The 16,024-nt window shown below is 50.8% G+C and overlaps 1 protein-coding gene across 11 annotated transcripts in view; it reads right to left on the bottom strand.

Annotated features, from left to right (window-relative positions):
• tbc1d32 (TBC1 domain family, member 32) overlaps positions 1–16,024 on the bottom strand; it is a 418,366-nt gene that overhangs the window by 172,564 nt on the left and 229,778 nt on the right. The gene's annotated exons all lie outside the window — the stretch shown is intronic.

Raw genomic sequence — 16,024 nt, 5'->3', positions numbered from 1 at the left:
CTTCCTATTCTACTCTTTCAAAATTATGTTCTTGATTTCACCTTGACTACCTTATTATTTAATATTTAATATAGATTTTCCACACCTGTCTTCTTTCTAGAATGTACAGCTTGAGTTTCATAATCATTAAAGAATCATCAGCAAAAGTGAATACAATTGGTTGATTCATGTTGGAGATTATTGATATGGAGAAGGTACAGTTCTGCAAAACTAACTAGTTGATGGGAAAAGGGTCAGGAGATAAACCATGAACCAACAGCCACGAGCATCACTTAGAGAAAACATGAATGACTTCAGCATGATAAAAGTATTTGGAGCTGACTATGCATATGAATCTTTAAACCTATTAAAGACTGAGACGATAGGAGCAGCAGTGCAAGATAGCTGAAGGATTAAGCTGTAAATACAATTCTCTGGTAATTGCTGTGAAAGCACTGAATGAAAGTGGAATGATAAATCAAAGTGACATGGACCATAGAATCCCATTCATTTGCAGTATAGAAGGAAGTCATTTGGCCCATTATGCTTCCCAGCTCTAAAGAAATCCAAAACCAATTCTACATGCTTCCCAGAGCTCTCCTGTGACAACTAACCAGGAGGCAGCCATGATGCTTGCATTGTACGGTAAGCCAACATTATTTGAAAGAAACATTGGGCAGAGAGCTCTTGGAAGAAGTGGATTGTCCTCTGAAATTATCATTACTGACACTATGCACAAAACTACACACAGTAGAAAAGTAGACACCTCAGCAAATCAATTCGTCCAGTTTTAAGCTTGCATAGGTGTCGAAATTAGTGTTAAACCTCTTATATAAACAAATGCATGTTTCTTCAAATTAGGTCTAATTCAAGTTATGATAATGTAGTGAGTTTGTCTATCTCAGTAACTAATACAACACACAAATATTTCCTCTAACATTTAGTATTTTCATTACAGTATTTCTTGGCTGCAACTTCCATCTTCAAAAAGCTGTGGGGTGAATCTGAACACCTCAGATGGGCAGGTAAGTTCTTAAAAATGGGAAACCTGACTCCAACCAGCCATGAATGTGCCTGCTTCCACTTTCACAACGGCAGGCAGTTTGTGGGTCAGATGAATAACCTGCTCCTCAGAGGCAGGTCAGTAATTAGAATATTTAAATAAGGTTGTATGCATCTGATTTTAGCAGCAATTTGGATTTAGCAACTGAAAGCTGGGTTTCCTGGGCCACAGAAAACCAGGCAGCTAAAGGGATTTGGCAAGTTCAAGCACTGCTTGTAGTCCAAGAGAAGCAGGAGTGCTTCACCCTCAGTTCCCCAAACTAAACTGTCACGAGCTGCATTCCTAATACGACTGAACACCCCTTTCCTCACAATCCAAAGTTTCTATCTGCCTATACCCCCTTTGCAATCTTCCCTCAAGTCTCAGATGATTGTTCAACAGCAGGCTTTCTCACCTGGCAGCTAGCCAGCCTCTCATCTTGCTGGCTGCTATGGAGCAAACTGACTAAAAAATTAAAATGGGTTCCTGCCATTAAATTCATCAAGATCTCTGCTTCAGTTTTTCTAGACTTCTGACAAGTCACAGGCCCTGCTCCTTTCCTGCCTCCCCATAAAGATTGGGGCCTGCGTGTAAAGCTTTGGCATTGTGAAGTATTCCAAACAAAAAGGCAACAGTTGTGCACAATGCTTCAAATGATACATCGCAGAAGGACAAAGGTCCCAATTTCAATTTTGTGTCATATATGATAGATCTAATAATCGTTGTAAGTGCAATTCAGCTACAAAATTTCTGTTGCCTTCCACCTGTAAGCAGTCAACTTCTTCCTCATATGAAGCCAGTCAACTGGGTGACTGCAATAATCAGTGGCCAACCTCCCTCCTTCAGCTTTTATACTTTTACCTGAAGTTCACTTTCACTCCCACCATCTCTGACGCACAGTAGCAGCAGTGTTTACCATCTACAAGATGCACTGCAGAAACTCACCAAGTGTCCTTGGGCAGCACCTTCCTAACCCACAACCACTACCATCCAGAAGGACAAGGGCTGCAGATACATGGGAACACCACCACCTGGAAGTTCTCCTCCAAGCCACTCACCATCCTGACTTGAAAATATATCACCATTCCTTTACTGTCACTAGGTCAAAATCCTGGAACTCCCTCCCTAAAAGCACTGTGGACCTACACCTCAGGGATTGCAGCGGTTCAACAAGGCAGCTCACCACCACCTTCTCAAGGGCAATTAGGGATGGACAATAAAGGCTGGCCTAGCTAGCAGCGCCTACATCCCGTAAATGAATAAAAACAGGTAAATAGGATCAGCTTGCTTGGGCATATATCCTGAAGCAAGCAACCCTTCAGCATCAAAAGGGGCTGTGTTGCCCATGTCTTTATTAAACCATCATGAACAATTAGCTAACATTTGCAATCACTAAAAAAAAACCTGCACTAATAATGGTACGCTACCCTTGAAAAACTGCCGCCAGACTGGATTTACTGCTCCTCAATCAATTGTTTTACAGACAAAGCTTTTCATACGCTAGTAAATTATGCAAATTAGGGGAGAAACTCACATCAAAATATTCTGTATAGCCCAACCCTAGTTATTGGTATAGGTAAACCTACACCAGGGGCGCCTCAATAATCTTTTCAATATTGTAAAATAAGGACTTGGATTTTTTTTCATATGTGCTATCTCAGAGTACTTCCATAAGTGAAACCCAGCTCAATGGGCTTGATTCTTAGGCCCAGCCGAAGCAGGGATTGGAATGAGGTGGGAGCCAAAAATTGCACAGCCAGCCTGCATGCTGATTCCCCAACTGCATCCTGCCCCTGGGCCATTTCTGTGGTAACAATATGAGTGACGGGGAGGCATCAGGGCCTTCCTACACAAAAATACAAAATGCTGGAAAAACTCTACAGGTCTGACAGCAACTGTAGAGAGAAAGGCAGAGCTAACGTTTCGAGTCCTTATGACTCTTCTTCAGAGCTGAAGGGAAGTAGAAATGTGGTGAAATATATACTGTTTAAGGAGGGGCAGAACAGGTGAAGTGGGGTAGAAGGCCAGCAATAGGTGGAGGCAAAGGAGAGATTGTGAAAGATGTCATAAACAAAAGGTCAAAGGGTTGTTAATATTGGTGGTTCTGGCTAAAGGAGGTGCTAATGGTGACATTAAGAGTGGAAAGCAGAATGTGATAATGGCAGGACCAGGGTAAGCACTCTGGAAAGTGACAGATGGCCCTAGTGGGAGTGGGGGGAAGGGGCAGTGGTGGGAAAAAAAGATCGAAAAGGCTAAAAGCTGAGGATAAAACAATGAATAATGAAAAATAATAATGAAAGTGGGGAAAAAATTAAAATAAACAAAAATTAAAAAACAGAAATTAATAAGAAAAAGGTGGGGGTGGGGGGGGAGGGGAGAGATCAGAAAGGGGTGGGAATGGAGGAGAGAGTTCATGGTCTGAAGTTGCTGAACTCAAAATTAAGTCCGGAAGGCTGTAAAATGCCTAATCACAAGATAAGGTGCTGTTCCGCTGTTCCTCCAGTTCGCATTGAGCATCACTGGAACATTGCAGCAGTCCAAGGACGGACATGTGGCCATGAGAGCAGGCTAGTGTGTTGCAATGGTAAGCAACAGGAAGGTCTGGATCATGCTTGCGGACAGGCCGAAGGTGTTTTGCAAAGTGGTCACCCAGTCTGCGTTTGGTCTCCCCAGTGTAGAGGAGGCCACATTGGGAGCAGCAAATGCAGTAGACCAAATTGAAGAAGGTGGTGCAAGTGAAGTGCTGCTTCATTTGAAAGGTGTGTTTGGGCCCTTGGATGGTGAGGATGGGGTAAGTAAAGGGGCAGATATTGCACCTTCTGCAATTGTATGGGAAGGTGCTGTGGGAGGGGTTTGAGGTGTTGGGGGTGATGGAGGAGTGGTCAAGGGTGTACTCGAATGGGGGTTGGGGGCGAAGGGAAGATGTGTTTGCTGGTGGCATCATGCTGGAGTTGGCAGAAATGGCAGAGGATGATCCTTTGAATGTGGAGGCTGATGTGGTGAAAAGTGAGGACAAGAAGGACCCTATTATGGTTCTGGGAGGGAGAGGAAGGTGTGAGGGTAGAAGCAAGGGAAATGGGTCAGACACGGTTGAGGACCCTGTCAACCACTGTGGATGGGAAACCTCAGTTAAGGGAGAAGGAAGACATGTCAGGAGCACTGTTCTGGAAAGTGGCATCATCGGAACAGATGCGACAGAGGCAAAGGAACTGAGAGAAAAGGATGGAGCCCTTACAGGAAGCAGGTTGTGAGGAACTGTAATCGAGGTAGCTGTGGGAGTCAGTGGGTTTGTAATGAATATTGGTGGACAGTCTATCACCAGCATTGAGACAGAGGTCAAGGAAGGGAAGTGTCGGAGATGGACCATGCGAAAGTAATGGAGGGGTGGAAATTGGAAGCAAAATTGATGCATTTTTCCAGGTCCAGACGGGAACATGAAGTGGCACCAAAACAGTCATCAATGTACCGAAGAAAGAGTTGTGGGAGGGGGCCTGAGTAGGACTGGAACAAGGAAAATTCCACATACCTATAAAGAGACAGGCATAACTGGGGCTCATGCAGGTCCTGCTGAGCTTTTCCTGCATTTTTTGTTTTTGTTTCATATTTCCAGCATCCACAGTATTTTGCTTTTCTTCTAAAACGGCCTTCCTGCCTGCCTGCCTGGGTGCTGCAGCAGCCGCAGGCTGTTCTGTAGAGGGAGTCTCCCACTACAGCCGTGACCTAGCTGCAAAAGCTAGTTTTTTAAACTTAAAAAAGTTGGAGAGAGGGCACCTCCATTTTTAAGTGTCTTCTCCCATACCTACATCTAGATGATGACGTCCCTGTGTCTGCTGACCTTATCCTTCTAGATGATAGCAATCACGGGTTTGGAAAGTGCATTCTAAGGAACCTTGGTGGGTTCCTGCAGTGCATCTTGTGGATAGTACACACTGCTGCTACTGTGTGTCAACGGTGGACAGAGTGAATATTTGTTGATGGGGTGCCAATCAAGTGGGCTGCTTTGTCCTGGATGGTGTCGAATTTCTTGAGTGTTGATGGAGCTGCACACATCCAGACAAGTGGAGAATATTCCATCACACTCCTGATTTGTGCCTTGTAGATGGTGGATGGTTTTGGGGAGTAAGGAAGTGAGTTACTCGCTGCAGGATTCCCAGCCTCTTTTAGCCACAGTATTTATATGGCTAGTTCAGTTCACTTTCTGGTCAATGGCAACCCCCAGGATATTGATAATGGGGGATTCAGCAATGGTAATGTAATTGAATGTCAAGCAATGGTTAGATTCTCTTTTGTGGCACGAATGTTCCTTGCCACTGGTCAGCCTAAGCCTGAGTGTTGCCCAGGTCTTGCTGCATTTGGACATGGACTGCTTCAGTACCTGAGGAGTCACAGGTGGTGCTGAACATTAAGAAAAAGTCAGCGACCTTCCCCACTTCTGACCATATGATGGAAGGAAAGTCATTGATGAAGCAGCTGAAGATGGTTGGGCCTAGGACACTATCTTGAGGAACTCCTGTAGTGATGTCCAACAACTGAGATGATTGACCTCCAACAACCACAACCACCTTTGACACCAACCAGCTGAGAGTTTACCCCCCTCTATTCCCACTAACTCCATTTTTGCTGCTACACTTGGTCAAATGCTGCCTTGATGTCATGTTCAGTCATTCTCACCTGACCTCTCGATTTCAGCTTGTTTAACCATGTTTGAACATGAGGTCAGATGATGAGTGACCCTTCCAAAACCAAAAATGAGCTTCAGTGAGCAGGTTATTGCTAAGCAGGTGCCGCTTGATAGCACTGTTGATGATCCCTTCCATTACTTTACTGATGATGGAGAGTGAACTGAGAAGAGTAGTAATTGGCTGGGTTGGATTTGACCTACTTTTTGTGTATCGGATATATCTGGGCAATTTTCCACATTGCCGGGTAGATGCCAGTGTTGTAGCTGTACTGGAACAGCTTGATTAGTGGAGCGGCAAGTTCTAGAGCACATGTCTTCAGTACTATCGCCGAAATATTGTCAAGGCCCATAGTCTTTGCAGTATCCAGTGCCTTCAGCAGCTTCATGATATCATGTGGCGTGAATCGTATTGGCTGAAGACAGCATCTGTGGTGCTGGGGACCTCCCGATGAGGCCAAGATGGATCATCCACTCAGCACTTCTGGCTGAAGATTGTTATAAATGCTTCAGCCTTATCTTTTGCACTGACGTGCTGGGCTCCCCCATCATTTATTTGTGGAGCCTCCTCTTCCGCCAGTGAATTTTTTAATTGTCCGCCATCATTCGTGACTGGATGTGGCAGGGTTGCAGAGCTTAGATCTGATCCACTGGTTGTGGAATCTCTTAGCTCTGTCCAATGCATGCCACTTACACTGTTTCACATGCAAGTATTCCTGTGTTATATATTCACCAGGTTGACCCCTCATTTTTAGATATATCTGGTGCTGCTCCTGGCGTGCCCTCCTGCACTCTTCATTGAATCAGGATTGATTCCCTGGCTTGGTGGTAATGGTAGAGTAGGGGATATGCCAGGCCATGAGGTTACAGATTGTAGTTGAGTACAACTCTGCTGCTGATGGCCCAAAGTGCCTCATGGTTGCCCAGTCTTGAGTTGCTAGATCTGTTTGAAATCTATCCCATTTAGCATAATGGTAGTGCCACACAACACGATGGAGGGTATCCTCAATGTGAAGACTGGACTTGGTCTCCACGACTACTGTGCGGTGATTACTCCTACCAATACCGTCATGGACAGATGCATCTGCGGCAGGCAGGGTGGTGAGGATGAGGTCAGTACATTTTTTCCCTCTTGTTGGTGCCTTCACCTGCCACAGATCCAGCCTAGCAGCTGTGTCCTTTAGGGCTCTGCCACCTTGGTCTGTCGTGGTGCTACTGAGCCACTCTTGATGATGGACATTGAAGTCCCCCATCCAGAGTGCAATCTGCGCCCTTTCCACCCTCAGTGCCTCCTTCAATTGGTGTTCAACATGAAGGAGTCTTATTCATCAGCTGAGGGGGGGGCGGTAGGTGGTAATCAGCAGGAGGTTTCCTTGTCCATGTTTGACATGGTGCCATGAAACTTCATGGGGTCTGGCGTCAATGTTAAGGATTCCCAGGGCAACTCCCACCCAACTGTATACCACAATGCCGCCACCTCTGCTGGGTCTGTCCTGCCAGTGGGAAAGGAAATGCCCAAGATGATGATGTTGGTGTCTGGCACATCATCAGTAAGGTATGATTCCGTGAGTGTGACTATGTCAAGTTGTTGCTTGACTAGAACAAAAAATGCTGTAAAAACTCAGCAGGTCTAGCAGCATCTGTGCAGACAGAAACAGAGTCAATGTTTCGAGTCTGTAAGACCCGGGTCTGAAGAAGGCCATATGCGTGAGGGGAGGCGCGGGCGAGCGTGTGAGGGGAGGCGCGGGCGAGCGTGTGAGGGGAGGCGCGGGCGAGCGTGTGAGGGGAGGCGCGGGCGAGCGTGTGAGGGGAGGCGCGGGCGAGCGTGTGAGGGGAGGCGCGGGCGAGCGTGTGAGGGGAGGCGCGGGCGAGCGTGTGAGGGGAGGCGCGGGCGAGCGTGTGAGGGGAGGCGCGGGCGAGCGTGTGAGGGGAGGCGCGGGCGAGCGTGTGAGGGGAGGCGCGGGCGAGCGTGTGAGGGGAGGCGCGGGCGAGCGTGTGAGGGGAGGCGCGGGCGAGCGTGTGAGGGGAGGCGCGGGCGAGCGTGTGAGGGGAGGCGCGGGCGAGCGTGTGAGGGGAGGCGCGGGCGAGCGTGTGAGGGGAGGCGCGGGCGAGCGTGTGAGGGGAGGCGCGGGCGAGCGTGTGAGGGGAGGCGCGGGCGAGCGTGTGAGGGGAGGCGCGGGCGAGCGTGTGAGGGGAGGCGCGGGCGAGCGTGTGAGGGGAGGCGCGGGCGAGCGTGTGAGGGGAGGCGCGGGCGAGCGTGTGAGGGGAGGCGCGGGCGAGCGTGTGAGGGGAGGCGCGGGCGAGCGTGTGAGGGGAGGCGCGGGCGAGCGTGTGAGGGGAGGCGCGGGCGAGCGTGTGAGGGGAGGCGCGGGCGAGCGTGTGAGGGGAGGCGCGGGCGAGCGTGTGAGGGGAGGCGCGGGCGAGCGTGTGAGGGGAGGCGCGGGCGAGCGTGTGAGGGGAGGCGCGGGCGAGCGTGTGAGGGGAGGCGCGGGCGAGCGTGTGAGGGGAGGCGCGGGCGAGCGTGTGAGGGGAGGCGCGGGCGAGCGTGTGAGGGGAGGCGCGGGCGAGCGTGTGAGGGGAGGCGCGGGCGAGCGTGTGAGGGGAGGCGCCGGCGAGCGTGTGAGGGGAGGCGCCGGCGAGCGTGTGAGGGGAGGCGCCGGCGAGCGTGTGAGGGGAGGCGCCGGCGAGCGTGTGAGGGGAGGCGCCGGCGAGCGTGTGAGGGGAGGCGCCGGCGAGCGTGTGAGGGGAGGCGCCGGCGAGCGTGTGAGGGGAGGCGCCGGCGAGCGTGTGAGGGGAGGCGCCGGCGAGCGTGTGAGGGGAGGCGCCGGCGAGCGTGTGAGGGGAGGCGCCGGCGAGCGTGTGAGGGGAGGCGCCGGCGAGCGTGTGAGGGGAGGCGCCGGCGAGCGTGTGAGGGGAGGCGCCGGCGAGCGTGTGAGGGGAGGCGCCGGCGAGCGTGTGAGGGGAGGCGCCGGCGAGCGTGTGAGGGGAGGCGCCGGCGAGCGTGTGAGGGGAGGCGCCGGCGAGCGTGTGAGGGGAGGCGCCGGCGAGCGTGTGAGGGGAGGCGCCGGCGAGCGTGTGAGGGGAGGCGCCGGCGAGCGTGTGAGGGGAGGCGCCGGCGAGCGTGTGAGGGGAGGCGCCGGCGAGCGTGTGAGGGGAGGCGCCGGCGAGCGTGTGAGGGGAGGCGCCGGCGAGCGTGTGAGGGGAGGCGCCGGCGAGCGTGAGAGAGGAGGCGCCGGCGAGCGTGTGAGAGAGGAGGCGCCGGCGAGCGTGTGAGAGAGGAGGCGCCGGCGAGCGTGTGAGAGAGGAGGCGCCGGCGAGCGTGTGAGAGAGGAGGCGCCGGCGAGCGTGTGAGAGAGGAGGCGCCGGCGAGCGTGTGAGAGAGGAGGCGCCGGCGAGCGTGTGAGAGAGGAGGCGCCGGCGAGCGTGTGAGAGAGGAGGCGCCGGCGAGCGTGAGAGGAGGCGCCGGCGAGCGTGAGAGAGGAGGCGCCGGCGAGCGTGAGAGAGGAGGCGCCGGCGAGCGTGAGAGGAGGCGCCGGCGAGCGTGAGAGGAGGCGCGGGCGAGCGTGAGAGAGGAGGCGCGGGCGAGCGTGAGAGAGGAGGCGCGGGCGAGCGTGAGAGAGGAGGCGCGGGCGAGCGTGAGAGAGGAGGCGCGGGCGAGCGTGAGAGAGGAGGCGCGGGCGAGCGTGAGAGAGGAGGCGCGGGCGAGCGTGAGAGAGGAGGCGCGGGCGAGCGTGAGAGAGGAGGCGCGGGCGAGCGTGAGAGAGGAGGCGCGGGCGAGCGTGAGAGAGGAGGCGCGGGCGAGCGTGAGAGAGGAGGCGCGGGCGAGCGTGAGAGAGGAGGCGCGGGCGAGCGTGAGAGAGGAGGCGCGGGCGAGCGTGAGAGAGGAGGCGCGGGCGAGCGTGAGAGAGGAGGCGCGGGCGAGCGTGAGAGAGGAGGCGCGGGCGAGCGTGAGAGAGGAGGCGCGGGCGAGCGTGAGAGAGGAGGCGCGGGCGAGCGTGAGAGAGGAGGCGCGGGCGAGCGTGAGAGAGGAGGCGCGGGCGAGCGTGAGAGAGGAGGCGCGGGCGAGCGTGAGAGAGGAGGCGCGGGCGAGCGTGAGAGAGGAGGCGCGGGCGAGCGTGAGAGAGGAGGCGCGGGCGAGCGTGAGAGAGGAGGCGCGGGCGAGCGTGAGAGAGGAGGCGCGGGCGAGCGTGAGAGAGGAGGCGCGGGCGAGCGTGAGAGAGGAGGCGCGGGCGAGCGTGAGAGAGGAGGCGCGGGCGAGCGTGAGAGAGGAGGCGCGGGCGAGCGTGAGAGAGGAGGCGCGGGCGAGCGTGTGAGAGGAGGCGCGGGCGAGCGTGTGAGAGGAGGCGCGGGCGAGCGTGTGAGAGGAGGCGCGGGCGAGCGTGTGAGAGGAGGCGCGGGCGAGCATGAGAGAGCGAGGGTGCATGAGAGAGAGCAAGCGAGGGAGAGTGAGTATATGTGATAGGGATAGAGAGTGGGTGAGAGACAGTGTGAGTGAATGCGTGTGCCTGGCTCACTCCCAGGCTCAGGGTTCTCACTCACCCTCACATACTCGCACCCATTCACTCTAATGGTCATCTTCGTTAATTAGTAGATGGTGAAATTTGAATTTAATAAAAATCTGGAATTAAAAGTCTGGAGATGACTGGATTTAATTGTTGTAAAAACCCATCTAGTTCACTAATGTCCTGGTCTGGCCTACATGTGATTCCAGACCCTAGCAATGTGAATGACTCTTTAAAAAAAAAAGCCCTCTGAACAAGGGCAACTAGGGATGGGCGATAAACACTGGCCTAGCCAGTGATGCCCACATCCCATGAACAAGTAAAAGAAATTATCAGTTTATTGCATTGATATTTTTGGACAGCCTGGGTTAGCCAGATGGAAGGTGTCATTGACAGTGCCAACAAGATGACTTACACAATAACTTGCTTGCTGATGTTCAATTTGGGTTTCGCAAGGGCCACTCAGCTCTTGACCTCATTATAGCCTTGAACCAACAATAGACAAAAATGCTTAACTCAAGGTGATATGAGACTGACTGCCATTGACATCAATACAGCATTTGACTGAGTGTGGTGTCAAGGAGCCCTAGCAAAATGGAAGTCAATGGGAAACAGGGGAAAATCTCTCCACTGAAGTCATACCTAGGATAAAAGAGGATGGTTGTGGTTGTTGGCGTCCAATCATCTCAATCCTAGGACCCTGCTGCAGGAGTTCCTCAGGGTGGTGTCCAAGGCCAACCATCTTCAGCTGTTTCATCAATGACCTTCTTTCTATCAAGTGGTCAAAAGTTCATCCCTTGTTCAGTAGCATTCACAACTCCTCAGATACTGAAACAGTCCACATACATAAGCAGCAAAGCTTATTTAGGCTTAGTTCCTCCAGTTATATGCAGGACAATGAGCAGCAAAACTCCACTACCAGGCCCAGGTGGTGTCTGCTCTTGGAAGTCCTCCTAATGCAGCAACGCCTGTGTTTGCACTGGAGTGCTGCTTTGGATGCATTAGAGTGCTAAAGTTGGAGTTTGCCTCCAGCAGCTGGCAGTTACCTTTCAAGACGGGAAGCCAATAAATCAACGGGAGTTCGGACAGAGAACTCAAAGCAGAGGAGAGAGAGCAGGGAGTTTACAGATTAATTCTAAAAGTGATAACATAGGCGTCCCATAAGTTGATTGGTTGGTAAGTGTAGGCCTTTCCAGACTCGACACAGTGGAGATGATTGGTGAGTGACAGATGTGTTATGTTATATTATAACGTTCTGTAATAAACACTTTTTAAATAAAGTTTAAGGTATGTCAACGCAGCTCAGCCATGTGAAATGTGCATCTTGCGGGATGTGGGAAGTCATGCAGGGTCAAAGTGCCATCAATGACTACATCTGCAGGAAGTGTCGCCAGCTGCAGAAACTTGCAGTCTGGGTTGCAGAACTTGAGCAGCAGCTGCAGTCACCGTGGTACATCCGCAAAGCTGAAAATTACATGGATAGCACTTTTAGAGTGGTGGTCACACCACTGCTGAGAAGTACACAGGCAGAGAGGGAATGGGTGCAGGAATCCCCTGAGGCTATCTCGCTCTCTAACTGGTTTTCCATTTTGGACACTGATGAACAATATGGTTCCTCAGAGGGCTGCAGCGAGAGCCAAGTTCATGTGGCTCAGTTGCACAGGAGGGGAGGAGGAAGAGTGGAAGTTTATAGTGGCAGGGGATTCCATGGTTAGGGGAGAAGACAGGCATTTCTGTGGCTATAGACGCGACTCCAGGTTGGTATGTTGCCTCCCTGGTGCCAGGGTCAAGGACATCACAGAACATTTGCAGTACGTCCATTTGGGGGAGGGTGACCAGTTAGAGGTCGTGGTCCACACTGGGACCAATGACACAGGTAGGAAAAGGGACAAGGTTCTGAAAGCAGACTTTAGTGACTTGGTAATGGAATTAAAAAGCAGGACCTCAAGAGCGAAAATCTCAGGATTACTCCCAATGCCATGTGCGAGTAAGCATAAGCATAAGAAGACTGAGCAGTTCAATATGTGGCTGGGTAAATGGAGTAGAAGGGAATGGTTTAGATTTCTGAGGCATTGGGGCCAGTTGTGGGGCAGGTGGGACAAGTACAAGGAGGACACATTAACAGCACTGGTAGTTGTGTCCGCGCAGGAAGTGTTTGCTAGTGCTGTTGAGGAGGGTTTAAATTAGATTGGGCGAGGGATGGGAACCTGAGGGGAAATTCAGAGTGGAGGGGAGAAAAAACTACCAGTGGGAAGGAGAGGAGTATTAACTGATAAAGAGGATATATCAGAGAGTAGCATCAAGGTTAATAGAATACTTGGAGACTTTTATAGAATTAGAGAAGACAATAGTAAATCATTAGATGGGGTCAGAACAAGGGGGAAAAGTAAAAAAAAACCTAAATCAGGCTTAATGTGCATGTATGTGAATGCACAGTGTGGTTAATAAGGTTGGTGAACTACAGGCACAGGTTGACAAATGGAATTATGATATTACTGCTACAACAGAGAGATGGCTCAAAGATGAGCAGAATTGGGCATTAAATGTTTCTGGGTAGAAGGTGTTTAGGAGACACACAAAAGGAAGACAAGGGGACGGGGGGTGGGAGGGTGGGGCTGGTGGCAGTATTGATTAAAGATGGCATTACAGTGCTGGAGAAAGAGGATGTTCCAGAGGGGTCAAGTACGGAATCTCTCTGGCTAGAGGTAAGGAACATAAAAGGTAAAATAACATTATTTAGTGTATATAAACCAGTGAAAGGGATGTAAGGAAACAAATTTGCGAAGAAATTACAGAGGTCCAAGAATTATAGAGTAATTACAATGGAGGGCTTCAATCATCCAAACATAGACTGGAATGGGAATAGTGCAAAGAGACAAGAGGGGCACAAGTTCCCAGAACGTGTTCAAGATAATTTTTGGCAACAGTATGTTTCTGGTCCAACAGAGGGCATGCACCGTTGAACCTTGTTCTGGGGAATGAGTTGGGTCAAGTGGATCAAATATCAGTGGAAAAGCATTAAGGGGACAGTGACCACTGCATCATAAGTTTTAGGCTGGCCATGGAAAAAGACAAGGAACAATCCAGAGCAGGGATAATTAATTGGGGGAAAGCCAACTGCGATGGGATGAGAATGCATCTGAGTTGAGTGAGTTGGAATCAAATGTTGGCAGAGAAGACAGTGGCTGATTAATGGGCCACATTCAAAGAAAATGTATTGCTGGCAATGTCAAAGTATGTTCCCTTGAAGGGAAAAGGTAGGAAAAATAAATCCAGAGTGCCCTGGATGGCGAGAGACATAGCAGTGAAGATGAAAAGGAAGAAGTGCATGTACGACAGATAGTGGGTAGAAAATACAAGGGAAGATCAGGCTGAATATAGAAAGACCAGAGGGGAAGTGAAAAAACAAAGAAGAAAAGCAGAGAGAATGAAATGAGACTGGCAGCCAACATGAAAGGGAATCCCAAGGTCTTGTATAAGCATATAAATAATAAAAGGGTGGTAAAAGAAAGAGTAGGGGCCATTAGGGATAAAAAAACAGGACTTGCACATGGAGACAGTAGAAATAACGGAGGTATTAAATGAGGACTTAGTATTGTTTCTTACAAAAGATGATGATACTACCCAGGCCGAGGTGAGAGAGGTGGCAACCGGTACACTTGAAGAACTTACAATTGACAAGCAAGTGTTAGAAAGGGTATCTTCACTTTAAATAGATAAGGTACCAGGACCAGGTGGATGCATCCAAGGTTACTGAGGGAAGCAAGTGGAAATTGTAGTGATAATCTTCCAGTTTTCTTTAGACATAGGGGTAGTGCCAGAGAACTGGAGAATTGCTCAAATTGTTCAAAAAGGGGTACAAGGATAAAGCTGGTAACTACAGACCAGTCAGTTTGACTTCAGCGGTAGGGAAACTTCTGGGACAAAATCAATAATCAATTTGACAAGTGCAGGCTAATTAAGGAAAGCCAGCATGGATTCATTAAGGGAATATCAAGTTTAACTAACTTAGAGTTTTTTTTGAGGAGGTAACAGAGAAGTGTCATACGGGCAATGCTGTTGATATGGTGTATATGGATTTTCTAAAGACATTTGATACAGTGAGCAAAATTCTAGCTCATGGAACTAAGGGAAAGTAGGCACTTGAATAGGAAATTGGCTGAGTGACAGGAAACATAGGGCGGAATCGTTCCAGATTTGCACTAAGTAGTGGGCGGATGAAGCAACATATTACCCACCACCCGGAATGGCGGTGTCTCACACCATATCACCTCAAACCCGCCACCTTAATTATGCATTCCCAGGAAACATGCCATTTCGATGATGGGTGGGCTCCGGTTCGCATGCCACGCTGTCACCTCGCCACTTCATCACGCCAGCCGCCCGGACTGCTGCAAATAAGACATAGCCCCGAAAGGCAAGAAGACTGCAGCCCCCATGTTTGGTGATGTGTCCCTCAAGCACTTTTTGGACACTGTGGAGGCCTGCCATGATGTCCTCTACTTCAGCTCTGGCCGGAGGGGTAGCAACATTACCACTCAGGCTTGGAAGGCGATGGCAATGGTGATCAGTGCCAATGCTGCACAGAAGAGGTTGGCCATCTAATGCAGATAAAGGACGAATGATCTCATCTGTGCCACCTGGGTAAGGCAGCCATCTCATCACTCTAAACTCTCACACTCTAGCCCATCACACATTCACTGGCATCTCTCTCACTGACAACTCAAGGGATATCACCACTCACTCTTTCACACACATCGTCACATCTCCATCTGGCCTCATTTGCTCTGGAGGCTGCCTCCACAGCCCTCACCATCTTGTAAGTTTAACAAAACAGACCAAGGAATACTTTTTCAAAATATGACCAGAACAAGAGAAATTTATATATCTCAAATTCAAGAGTTGACTATCAAATACACTGATAATGGCTGGTGCCATAAAGGCAGGAGATGGGGTGGCACAGGGTGAGATACTAATATCCACTGAAACAGGAGCTAGTAGGGCCAGTGGATTTTGGGGGCAGGCAGAGACTGGGCATTAGATGTAACTACTAAAAAGCTATAATACATCATTCCTTCTCTTCGCATATCTATTAAAGCAGGACAAATCCAACCTAACCAACTACCGCCCCATCAGTCCACTATCGATCATCAGTAAAGTGATGGAAGGGGTCATCAACAGTGCAAATTATTCACTTTCAGTGAATAATATGTAAAGATGTCCTTCAGCTTCGTTGATAGGCTTCGCGAGTGCTCCAGGTGCATCCCCCATCAAACCCCCGCCCCGACTCCACCCACCCACCTGGCCCTCCCCTCAGCAGTTCAGCTGCATGCAGCTGACCCACGAGTAATTTTGGAAGGAGAATTGTGAATGTAGCAGGGCTGTTTGGAGCCATGTGTAAGCACTCTCCCAGTTATGCGGAACCTTCCCATATCACACTCATCTCCATGTCCTGAACATTTTCAACGCTGCCTGCTGGGGTTTGCTTTCAATTGATCATCTGAGCTGACCTGCATCTCCGCCTACCCACTGACCACACTCCCATACACCACCTGATCTCACCCACCATGACTCGTCTTACACTTTCAATTTAGACAGCATGGTAGTAATACAGTTTTTCTTTCGCTTCCTGTCCTTTCCCCTCCCTCAGTCACGCATTTCCTTTCCCCCATCACTGTCGACCCCCTGGCAACACCTTCCAACCCCGCCCCCCGGCCTTCCAGCCACAACCCTTTTCTTTTCGGGATGTCTGGGTGAACGTGCAAGTTAACCTCTCCTTCCCATCCCCAGGGTCCGTGTCTGCCTCCAAGTACCCACTAACCA

Source organism: Carcharodon carcharias, chromosome 5, assembly GCF_017639515.1.
Source record: "Carcharodon carcharias isolate sCarCar2 chromosome 5, sCarCar2.pri, whole genome shotgun sequence".
Lineage (NCBI taxonomy): Eukaryota > Metazoa > Chordata > Chondrichthyes > Lamniformes > Lamnidae > Carcharodon > Carcharodon carcharias.
This window is presented reverse-complemented; position numbering and strand designations above follow the sequence as displayed.